Source organism: Artemia sp. Qi Xiang Cuo, chromosome 3, assembly GCF_049724085.1.
Source record: "Artemia sp. Qi Xiang Cuo chromosome 3, ASM4972408v1, whole genome shotgun sequence".
NCBI classification, from domain to species: Eukaryota; Metazoa; Arthropoda; class Branchiopoda; order Anostraca; family Artemiidae; genus Artemia; species Artemia sp. Qi Xiang Cuo.
The window spans coordinates 8,218,377-8,230,547 of record NC_142796.1 but is presented as its reverse complement, the minus strand read 5'-3'; the positions used below and the strand labels follow the sequence as shown (position 1 = coordinate 8,230,547).

Below are 12,171 nucleotides of genomic sequence, written 5' to 3'. Positions count from 1 at the left end.
CAAATCAAATTCCATAGTGAAAGATACCCATCCTGGCTGGTCAAGCACATTATCTGAAAGTTCTAAAGATGGCTCCGATTCGGAGAATAGGACAATGATAACTGTAGGTCCTAATGCAACCACAAATGATGATAATGGGTTTCAAGAGGTCCCCTCTAGAAGCTCTAACAAAACGGAAAAAATCTCCCGAATTAAAAGAATTTCCCCTCTCCCTGCCCAAGATCCTCCCTCTAAAAACATACGAAGTTACCTTAAAATTGCTCCCACTACCCCCTTTGAAATAAAATTTATCACTGCAATATGAATTGCAATTTTTAAATTGCTAAAATCAATGTTCTCTCTTAACATTAACAGTGATGGATCTCTGCTTAAAGCTGTAGAAGATCAGAAATCAGCAGATACAATAATTAACCTTAAATCCCTTCTGAATATCCCAATTATTGCATCTAATTGGAACCCAAAACAATCACCAACAAAAATTGTAGTTTATAATGTTCCCCCAGAGATATCTACTCAGGAGTTAAAAGAAGGCCTCTCAGATAGGGCTGGAAACACAATCCCAGTTGAGGATGTTACCCAACTTGGAAAACCTAACTCTACTGGCCTAAAAACTAGTAGATCCTTCTTATTCACACTAAAGGACAAAATTGATATCCCAGAAAAATTATTCCTATTTGGGCAAATCAAACCACACAAGGAATACAAACCTAAGCCTATTCAGTGTCAGAAGTGTTTCAAACTGGGACACACGACAAACAAATGCAATGAAATTCTCCAAGAGTGTAGTAATTGTAAATCTTTCCAGCCTAAAGAGCTGACAACTTGCAAAAACACCCAGCCTACATGCATCAATTGCAAAGGTCCACATGAATCTACAGATAAATCATTATGCCATGCATACAAGAAAAGAGCTCTAACACACCAAATATCAACAGAGAAGTCCATCCCATACCCATTTGCAGCAATGGAAGCAAATGCTGCCCAACAATACCAAATAAAGCCTGTAATGAAACCAACCAAAACCCCCAAGTCAAATGCCCCAAATGTATCAAGCACCCCATATAAAACAACATCTTCTAAGCCCCCTAGCTCAAATCCCTATCAGAAGGAATCACCAAGCCAGCAAGCCTTGTTTTCCGGTGAGATGAGGCCAGCCTGGCCCTCCCTCCCAAGAAGAAACAAACCAGAAACACTACCAGGAATCAATCCCTTAACCAACAAACAGGATGCACTACCAAAAATGCAATCCCCAAAATCCTTATTCATTCTAAACTGTAATGCAGTTCAGGCCATGAACATACATCAACTACAGAAAACAAAAAATTATTGCAGAATTGGCAAAAATCTACATCCCAGATGATATTCTCATTCAAGAAAAAAAAGATCTTGCTTTACTTTTAACAAAGCTGAACATTGATACACAGTCATATGAAGAATAAATCAACAACACAACATTTATCAATACTCCAATGGAATGTAAGATCACTCACAGAAAATAAGCTAAATGAACTAATATCATTTATGAATAATAATTCCATTAATACTGCTTGCCTCCAGGAAACTCATTTAACCCAAAATCAACAAATTAAGTCTCTGGGATACACTATCCTGAGAAAGGATAGATCTTCAGAGAGAAAAGGAGGTGGTGTAGCTTTATTAGTTAATAATAATATAAAATTTTGTGGCATCAATTTTCCAGATTTTGAAAATGATGTTGATGTAATTGGTATAAGTGTTTGGCTGAATAATTTAAAAACCTACATAATAAGCTTTTATAACCCTAATGGCCAAACTTCAGATGCCAAGGATTTCTTTAATTATATAAATAATTCTAATATGTTAAAAAACATCATTATTTGTGGTGATTTCAATGCCCACAGCCTTTTGTGGGGGAATAAACCAGCAAATAAAGCTGGTAAATTTATTGAGCATATGACTTCAAATAATAATGAATTAGCTGTTGCTACCCCTCCAAACCGAAATACATATTTTAACCCCAAAAGTGCCAAATTCTCCACAATTGACCTACAAATTGTGTCTTTAAATTTTTTGAACAAAATTTACATAAATAAAATTGATAGTCTGTGTAAAGACCACTTTGCTATAGTTTGCTCCCTAAATGAACCTGCTGAAACTTCATCTCATACCTCCAAATTTATCAACGCTAAAGCAAATTGGTCTATTTTCCAAAATAAGCTAAATGATGAAATTACAAGTTTCACCCAAAGTTCATGCATTTCTAACACAACAGTTGACACACATGCTGAAGCCTTGACATCTTTACTAATAAATACAGCTAATCATGCTATCCCCAGGACAAAACCTAAGAAAACATTCCCTAAACAAATTCCTAAAGCATGGTGGACAAATGAGGGCCTAAATAAATTGAGGATAAAAAAGGCAGCTAGGACAGAATTCATAAAAAAACCAACACCTACTACATATTTAAAAAAATTGCAAGCAGAATCTAATCTAAAAAGGACTATAATAGATGCTAAATATAAATACTGGAATAATTTTGCAAATAATCTCTCCAGAGAAACGCATGAGCCAATTATACATAAAGTCATAAGCCACATTTGTGGGAAAAAGACTTCTCCAAACCCACTCCTGTATGAGCTTATACATAATAATACCCATTATGACAATGATATTGAAAAGGCTAACCTATTTGCAACTCTTTTTGTTAATAAGCTAACATCAAACAATCAAAGCAATCTGTCCACAATTCCTATGAACCCTAGTTACCAACCACGCCAGTATCAGAGTACATAACTAATCCATTTTCAATCCAGGAATTGAATAATGCAATACATCATATTAGGTCCAAAACTAGCAGCAGCTATGGCAATATACACCCTACATGGATAAAGAATCTCACACCTTCATATAAACAAGAACTGCTAAATTGTTATAATCACGCTTGGGGATCGTCTAGGTTCCCCAATATATGGAAATGTTCGTCCCTTCTACCAATCCTAAAAAAAAATAAACCAAAAGATAACCCTGAGTCTTATAGGCCCATAATGATTACACCTGTGATGGGGAAAATAATGGAGAAAATGATTTATCACAGACTCCTCTGGTTTGTTGAGAAAAATAACATGATCCCACACACTCAAACTGGATTCAGGAAATACCACTCCTCAACAGATGCTTTCGTTTTGCTAACAAATGCAATAAATGAATCTTTCTCAAAAAATAATATCCTAGTGGCAGCTTTCCTTGATTTTGAAGGAGCATATGACAATGTGAACCACCAAATCCTTTTAAATAAACTTGCAAACCTTGGAGTACCTCCCAAGCTAGTATCTTTTATTAAATCCTTCATAGAAGTGCGAAGTTTCATTGTTTGTGTTGGTTCAGCCTCTTCACCCCAAAAGACAATATCCAAAGGCCTACCTCAGGGAGCAGTCCTCAGTTGCCTCCTAATTGCCCTATATCTCTGGGACATGAACCTACCCCACACGAATCTACAATATGCTGATGATCTGGTGCTATGGTCATCTGGCAACACCTTTCAGATAGCACAGTCAAATCTGCAATAGTCACTTTTCCAGTTTGAAAAATTCTCTCAACATTCAGATTTACCCATTGCACCCACCAAGTCAAAAATAATCCAATTTCACAGGAAGCGAAACCATGTTAATGCAAAACTAACTCTAAATAAAACAACTATTCCAGAAGACAATAATATTAATTACCTAGGTCTCATGCTTGACCAAAAACTTAATTTCCACCTCCACATTTCAAACACAATAAAAAAATGTTATAGAAAAGCAAATATACTAAAAAGACTTCTTTCCACACCCTGGGGTTTTAAGGAGAAAACCTTACTTCAGTTTTATAAATCACATATAAGACCCCATATTGACTATGGGCTTATTGTATATGGTGCATGTGCAAAGACCCAGATGCAAAAAATTGAAACAACACAAAATGATATAATACGTCTCATATTTGGTCTTAGGAAACCCACAAGCACCAAGTTTCTGCTTATGGAGAGTGGATTAACAACAATAAGGGACAGACTTAGCTTTCTCTTGATAAAACATCTTACAAAAATTGAATCAAATAGCTCACACACATTACATAATTGGTTAAGAAATCCAGCCATGTATAGAGGTATTGCAGATGAGTATGCCAATATTCAAAAGAAGTTTCCTGTACCAGCAAAGTCTATTGCACCTACTTTCCCCCAATCCCCTCCATGGAATGGGTCATCTCCCATAATAAATACTGAATTTTCAAAATGGAATAAAGATTTAACCCCCATTGCTTTTGTTCAGAAAAAAATTACAGAACTTAATTCAATTACCTATAAAAATCACTTCCAAATGTTTGTTGATGGGTCAAAAATGAATGAGAAGGTTGCAAGTGGTGTTTTCCTTCCTCACCTGAAAATTGCAATGGGCGAGATATTATTTAATAATTTATCTATAATGTCTGCTGAGTTAAATGCCATAATCATGGCATTAGAACACCTTAAGCAAAACCAATCTTTGATTGAAAAATTGAATAATATTATCATCTATTCCGACTCTTTATCAAGCCTTGAGTTGCTGGCCTCAGCTCCTCAATATAAGTTGGACATTGACACTTATCATTGTCTCAGTATTATTGATAATCTTGCTTCAAGTGGCATAAACACTTACTTTCAGTACATTCCTAGCCACTATGGCATAAGTGGTAATCATCAGGTTGATGAAATAGCAAAAAATGCTATAAATATTGACTAGCCAAGTGGGACACCAATCCCGATTAGAGATATTTACCGATGGAGGCTATCAGATATTAATTTTAATAAGATTAATCCTATCCTTTCCCCCTTTCCCAATAAGTATCTTTCTAAAATTTATCATAGAATTCGTTCTGGAACAAATGGACTAAATTTCCTTGCATTCTCATATAAGATTTCTAATTCAAGTGGTTCAATTCCCCTGTCCCCTCTTTGCAGGCATTGTAATATGAATAATGAAACAATTGACCATTGCCTATTTGAATGTAATATGCTGACGTCTGCACAACATACCTTGCTTTCTAAACTGTTAAAATACTTCAAACACCACAAAATCCCACTATCAGTCAAGAGCCTAGCCAACTATACCTGCACACAGAGCATAGAAATCGACATCTATCATCTTATATTTGAACTCCTAGAGTCGAAAGATCTGCTGAAAGATATCTGGATATATCTAATAAATATGAGGCAATCAAGCTAGTAGCTCTGTAGCCCACAGAGTGAAGCAGAAGGAAAAGGGCTAAATAGTTTTACTGAAAAGCCCGCCTGCTGTTAAATAGAGGAAGAAGAAGCTTTCCGGAACCGTGGGTCGAGATACGTAGCCACTGCTATAGGCGTCACTTGCTCAAGTCCCTGAAACCGATCTTTCATGTGGCAGATCAAACGTAAACGTAGCTGTTCGGCTGCGGGAGTATCGCAAGTTTCACTCGAAATGGAGTTTAGATGGCGGATCAAGATCTTCGTCAGCGGCAGGACCTTCGAAATCGATGGGTACTTTTCTGCCGAGACTTCAACTGTGACTTCATCGAAAGGACGAAGCAAGACTATGATAATCCTGAGACTTTCCCAGTCGTCTTCTATAAAAAGAAGCTCAAGCTTTCCAGGCAAGGCAAGCGAACTAGAAACTGCATCCTTCACATCAAGGAAACTTTTGACCATCAGAAGAAGTGAGTTCCACCTAGTGGCAACATCAGCTTTGAGTTTCTTTGAGACGACTTTTCCATTACACAGCTGGTTGCTTCTGAGTTTGTCCGCTGCTATGACACTTCGATGAAAGTAGTTAACGACATCTCGGCATTTCGAAAGTAGCGGATTGAAGCCTGGAGCCTCGTCTATTGCAGCACGCACGACAAGGTTTAGCGTGTGCGCGAAGCACGATACATGCCTCCAGCCGGAAGCAAAAAAATGCTTGTCTTGGTGGACCATTCTCGGTTATAACCAGCCTTTGAAACAGCATTGGGATATGACGGTAAAGGTGCTCCCCATACAGTAAAAATGCAGTGGTGCAGCTCAATACAAGCAGGATGTAAGACAACTTATGCATTAATTAGTCCATTGCACAGCAACTCTTCACCTTTACTGCATGGGTAGCAGTTCTGCATGTTTACTCAACATGATAGACTGAATAATATACAGTTGTTTTGATAATGGTGCAGATTAGCAAAATTAGCTAACCCTATAGTATAGGGTGCCTGATAGAACCAGAATAGACAGTAAAAAATGAGTTGTTTATATCCTGCATCTACTGGGCAGCATCTCTGCAACCTTACAGTACAATTTACTGAATAACATAGATTGAGCAATGAATTGTTTTTTGTTAATTTTGGATATAGGATGATAATGAGATATTTAGAAAATAAACATACCATTTGAGTCAGTGTTTACCATAATGCTGTATTGAAATGTAGCAATCATTTCCAGTGGAAACTCATCCTCTAGATTTTATAAATCAAGCTTTTTGAGGATAAAAAGGGATTCAAGGGTGGGCTGCAGGCTTGTAGGTGAGGTGGCCTTGACCCTGAACTCCAATTAAGCAAAAAAAAAACAAACTGAAAATAGGGTTTTCCTATCCGAGAATCTGGAAATTCCAGACTTTTTTCGATTTCTGGAATTAATTTCCACCATAAATGATTGTTATATTTGGATAGAGGATTGAATTCTAAATTGAATGGTATCTTTGTTTCCTAGCTATTTAATTATGGTCCTACATTACATATTTACAATTTTTATCAGGGGTATCTAACCTGTACCTATATCCAACAGTGTTAGGAGTGGCAAAGACTCATAGGTGTAAGCTCTAGGCTAAATGAGATGCAGCAATAGTCAGTATTACAAGGAAACACAATTAGAGGAGACTTAAGAGAAGGATAAGCACAAAGGTGTCACTCCAAAAACATACAGCTTACCTTTGTACTTTCGTAACACTATCTCGGCAATCAAATTCGTAACAAAACCTACTGATCTTTGCTCCTCGCAACCAACTGACCAACTGAATGAATGAAATTGCAAATGGGAATGGTGTAACTCACCAACTTCCTGTTGGCACATTGCTTTTGATTTGACGCTTGTCTTTCAGTGCCGCGAAAAGTAAAATATCGAAATATCGATAGTTGGTTTCCGATATTCGATAACGATATTTCGGTCGATATATCGATAAATATCGTATCGTATCGAATATCGCCGAACACTACAAATTAGTAACAGTCAGCTGTAAGAATAATTTAAAACATCGAATTTTACGTTGTACATTATCGAATTTTACGTTGTACGTTGTAATTTTACGAGTACGTTGATTGAACGAAGCAATTGTTTTTGACGCCTAGTTTCCGGAGAGAAAGTGACAGCTGATCTTTTCCTTATTCTTTACTTTTGATCTTTGGAGGAGGCCCTCACTGAAGCTATATCTTTCGTATTATTTATTTGTTTATATTTAGTATTACGACAGAGATATAAAAACATATTAACATTTAGATAAAAAGTATCTAATATATACCTTTGTCCATACCTGTTTTACACGTTTTGGCTACCATTACGACATTTGAGGTATTACCAAATCGAGGCTTGGCACCGCAGCTATTCGTTTAATGCTAAAATTTAAAATCATATCAATACTGGAAATGAACCTGGTATTCTCCCTATTAAATTATTTTTGCTATAATTTTAGATTAAAATTATTTTCTTTCTGTAATAGAATAAGCTCATTTGGGTATCAAAGCACAGTTGAGGAGGAAACATGTTAAGAAAACAATTTTTACTTCATAATATGCCAAAAATTTTGTGAAGTTCTACCAAATCATATTATTGAGTTACAAATAAAGTGAATACACCATTTGATGCATTTTTTTATGCTAATTATGAATATAATATTAATTTCTATTGGAAATGAATTTCAGCCCCCCTATATAGGCTACCAATTCAGGGTGAGGTTGTTGAAATATAGCCTATACCCTGAATTGGCATATATAGGGGGGGGCTGAAATTCATTTGTGATAGAAATGATTACTATATTTGTATTCAGCATAAAAAAAGGCATTGAGTGGTGTATTCACTTTATTTGTAACTCAATAATATGATTTGGTAGAACTTTACAAAATTTTATTGTATGGCTGTATTTTAAATTAAAAAAAAATACATTTTAAAATTGAAAATGACAATTTTCAAAATAGCCTATATAGCCAAAGATAATTTTTAATTAAATACATATTGTACTTTGTCTGTATTGAGGATTTAAAAGAGAGAGAGCACAAGGAGCACTACTTTTATTAGTAATAGGGTGTTTAGTCCAAGCATATCTCATTCCTTCCAAGGAGGCTAGCCTGTATTTCTGCAGAACACAAAAAAGCATATGTTATAGTTGTAGTTAGCCATGTGTCTAATACATCTTCTCTTCTGAGCTAAATGCTATAATAATACCCCAAAATTTCTCTTTATCAGATTATTAGTGTTTATTCTAGGCAACGGTGTTCCTATAATTGGTGGTAACAAGGGAAAAATTAATTTCAGCATCCCCTCCTGACTCAAATATAAGCAAACGGCTGAATCCATCTATGCAACCCCCCTCAGCCATGGCAACTGCATCAGCTGCTATAGTTGCCCCCATCTGAATGGCTCTGATATTTTTCTAAATTGTAAATTTTTAAATTATAATTTATAAATTTTTCTAAATTATTTTATTTGAAATTTTCTTTACTATCTTTCTGACATCTGCCAGATTTCTAGCTCTCCTCAAAGATATGGCTTCTGTGTGGTTTTCAATAGTAAACTATGCAAGACCAGTCAGGTTCTGCATGTATTCATTAATGAGAACTAAATTAATGAGCATTAATGAGTATTTTAATTCTCTGACTACTGATGGAATTGTGTATGTTTAGATAAAATTACACAATCAAGCAATCTCTATTGTAGTGGGTGTTGTTTATAGAAGCCCCAGGGCTCCCTGTGTTTTTGACTCTGAATCAAATTTGGCTGCCATGTTGTCAAATGTGATGTCCAATTTTGCCAGCTATGATCTTGTTCTTCTGGGGGACTTTAACCTTCCTGAAATCCAATAGATTGATGGATCTGGTTTTTGTAATAGAGATTATCCTTTTTTATCTGCTGTCTCTGATAGTTCCTTCTGTCAAACACTATCACAACCAAAACTCACAAACTTGTCAACTTGTTTCAGGACAAAACATCCCAACTTGTTTCAGGGACAGTTAAGTCTCCAACACTCTTGATCTGGTTATTCTCAGTAATCCTGACCTTTTTAAGAATGTAATAACCACACCTGTTGGTAATAGTGAACATATAGTAATTATTTTGGAGTTATGTCTGCCTACCAAACCACCTTCTTTTAAGCAACAAAATATGTAAACTACAAACTGTTCTCTGAAAGACTTGCCAATGTCAACTGGAAACAGCTTATAACTGACAATAGCTGGTGAAATGTAAAAACAGAAGCTCTGCATCTTCAAAAGTTGTACACCAGAATTTTTCAGGCAAAACAGGCAAAGAGTTTACCTTGTTTAACCACTAAAGTAAGCAAGCTAATCAACAGAAAACACCAAGCATGCAATTGATATAGAAAAAAAGAAGACCACAGAAAATTATCAAGTCTTCAAATCTTTTTGTAATCAGACAACCAACCAAATAAAAGAGTTGAAGAGAAGATTTGAGGAAAAATTGGCCAAGGATGTTAAGAATAACCCTAAATCTTTCTGGCATTATGTCACTCACAAATGTAACAGCAGATGCACAGTCACTGAAATTTTCAACCAGATGAGAAATTTGAAATTTCTCATCTGTTTTTTCCTCCAATTCCAGTACTGTTTATCCCTCACCTCCTTTATATGATGTATCATAAAAGTTGGAAACAATTCTGATTACTGATACATTGGTTCTAAAGGAACTTAAATCCCTCAAACTGAATAAATCTGCTGGTCCAGACAGCATTCACCCTAATAACCTACATGAATGTTGTACAATTTTGTATCAACCTCTTTCTATGCTGTGCAAGTTATCATTAAATCTTTCCAGACTACCTCTGGACTGGAAAACTGCACATATCATTCCTATATTTGAAGAAGGTAGAAAGGACCCTGCTGAAAATTATTGACCCATTAGCTTGACATCACCAGTTGTTAAGGTTCTTGGAAGAATAATCAATTTTGCAGTTGTTAAACACCATGAAGCAAATAGTGTTTTACACAGTTCAAAACATGGCTTTTGTTCAGGAAGATCTGTTGACTATAATCTGCTTGAATTGTATGATCACATCACCAAGTTGCTTGGTAGGGGGGTGCCTGCTGACATGATTCTGATTGACTTTTCTAAAACATCTGACAAAGTTTGTCACAAGCAACTTACAATTAAATTATGTGTAGTCAAGCTTGAAGAGAAACCCCTGCTCTGGATCCTTGATCTGCAATCTTAATGTGTTCAGTTATTTAATGACACTGGTAACCATAATCTTTCTTCCTCAGCACATATTCTGAGTGCAGTTCCTCAGGGAAGTGTTTGGGATCCTACACTTTTTAATATCTTCATTGATGATGCTCCTTTCATTATCAGCAAGTAAATCAACTCTTTATCCAGAAAACCTGAAGCTTCTTGGACCAACCTTGTCCTGTGAAGATCATGCTCTTCTACAAAATAATCTTCAATTGCTGGGTAAATGGGCTGAGGCTTGGCTTCTTGAACTTAATGTTGCCAAGTGCCATATTATTCAGTTTGGCAAACTGAATCCTTGTTGCTGTTATTTTTTCTTAGGCCACCCACTCTCCTCTGTAAATAATGAGCAGAATCAAGGTGTCACTATTAACAATGAACTAAAATTCAACACTCTTGCTAAAAGGTCTGCTGCTGGGGCTAGTTCAACTATGGGACTGATTAAGCATACTATTTCCACTCATTTCCCTAAATTCATTAGTCTTCTATATAAGGGACTTGTACATCCTAAGCTTGAAGTTGGAATTTCTCTTGCTGCTCTATCATAGACAGCACAATTGCGCTGCCTAAGTAAAGAACAATGTTGGAACACTGTATTATTATTTTTTTTATCTTCCATACCAGGGCACTTTATATTGAAGGAATTGTTGTAGAAACATGGAAAAGGGCTCATTCAATTGGAAATTAGAATGGCTAGTGCCCCTTTTAAGAGTTGAAAGTGATTGGAAGGCAACTAACACCCCTTCCACACCCACCATTTCCCCAAACACATCCAATCAAAATTTTGAGATATCAATTTTGTTCAGCATAGTTGATTTCCTGATAGAAATTATGTTTTTGAGGAGGACACTCCCCTACAGCTCACAGGGTAAGGGTTTTAAGTTATGCCCTGGGGGCATATAAGGTTTTTATAGAAAATGTTCTTGTAGAAACTTTAAAAAAGGCTCATTCGATTGGAAATTTAAAGGGCTAGTGCCCTTTTTAAGAGTCAAAAATGATTGGAGGGCAACTAACCCCCTTCTGACGCTCACCTATACCCCAACCACCTCCAATTTAAATTTTGAGATAGCCATTTTTTTCAACGTTGTTGACAGTTCTGGAAATTATATCTTTGAGGATGACAACCCCCCCCCCCCCCCATATTCCTCAGGGCAAGGTTTGTAAGTTATGCCCTGGGGATATATAGGGTTTTTATAGAAAACGTTGTTGTAGAAATTTCAAAAAGGGCTCATTTGTTTGGGAGTTGGAATGGCCAGTTGCCTATTTAATAGTTAAAAGTGATTGGAAGGTAACTAACCCCCCGTCCACACCCACTATTTCCCCAAACGCATCCAATCAAAATTTTGAGATAGTCATTTTGTTCAATGTAGTTGAAAGCTCTGGAAATTATACCTTTGAGCAGGACACAGTCTTAAGGGCAAGGGTTATAAGTTTTGCCCTGGGGGCATATAATGTTTTCATTGAAAGCTTTGTCATGGAAACTTGAAAAAGGGCTCATTCAATTGGAAATTCAAAGGGCCAGGGCCATTTTTAAAAGTCAAAAGTGATTGGAGGGCAACTAACCCCCCTCTCACACAACTAACTCCCCACAATTTATCCAAATACATCCAATCAAAATTTTGAGATAACCATTTTGTTCAATGTATTTGTAAGTTCTGGAAATTAGGTCTTTGAGGATAACAACCCCTCCCCCTCAGATCCCTCACTGCTAGGGTTACAAG

At 36.3% G+C, this 12,171-nt stretch overlaps 1 protein-coding gene across 1 annotated transcript in view; it reads left to right on the top strand.

Annotated features, from left to right (window-relative positions):
* The first annotated feature begins 7,584 nt into the window (after window positions 1–7,584).
* The window catches only part of LOC148953718 (sphingosine kinase 1-like), a 99,581-nt gene continuing 94,994 nt past the window's right edge, over window positions 7,585–12,171 (top strand). Inside the window, exon 1 of the mRNA XM_089086791.1 lies at window positions 7,585–7,647. The gene's annotated coding sequence lies outside the window, so the exon portion shown is untranslated. The remainder of the gene's footprint in view (window positions 7,648–12,171) is intronic.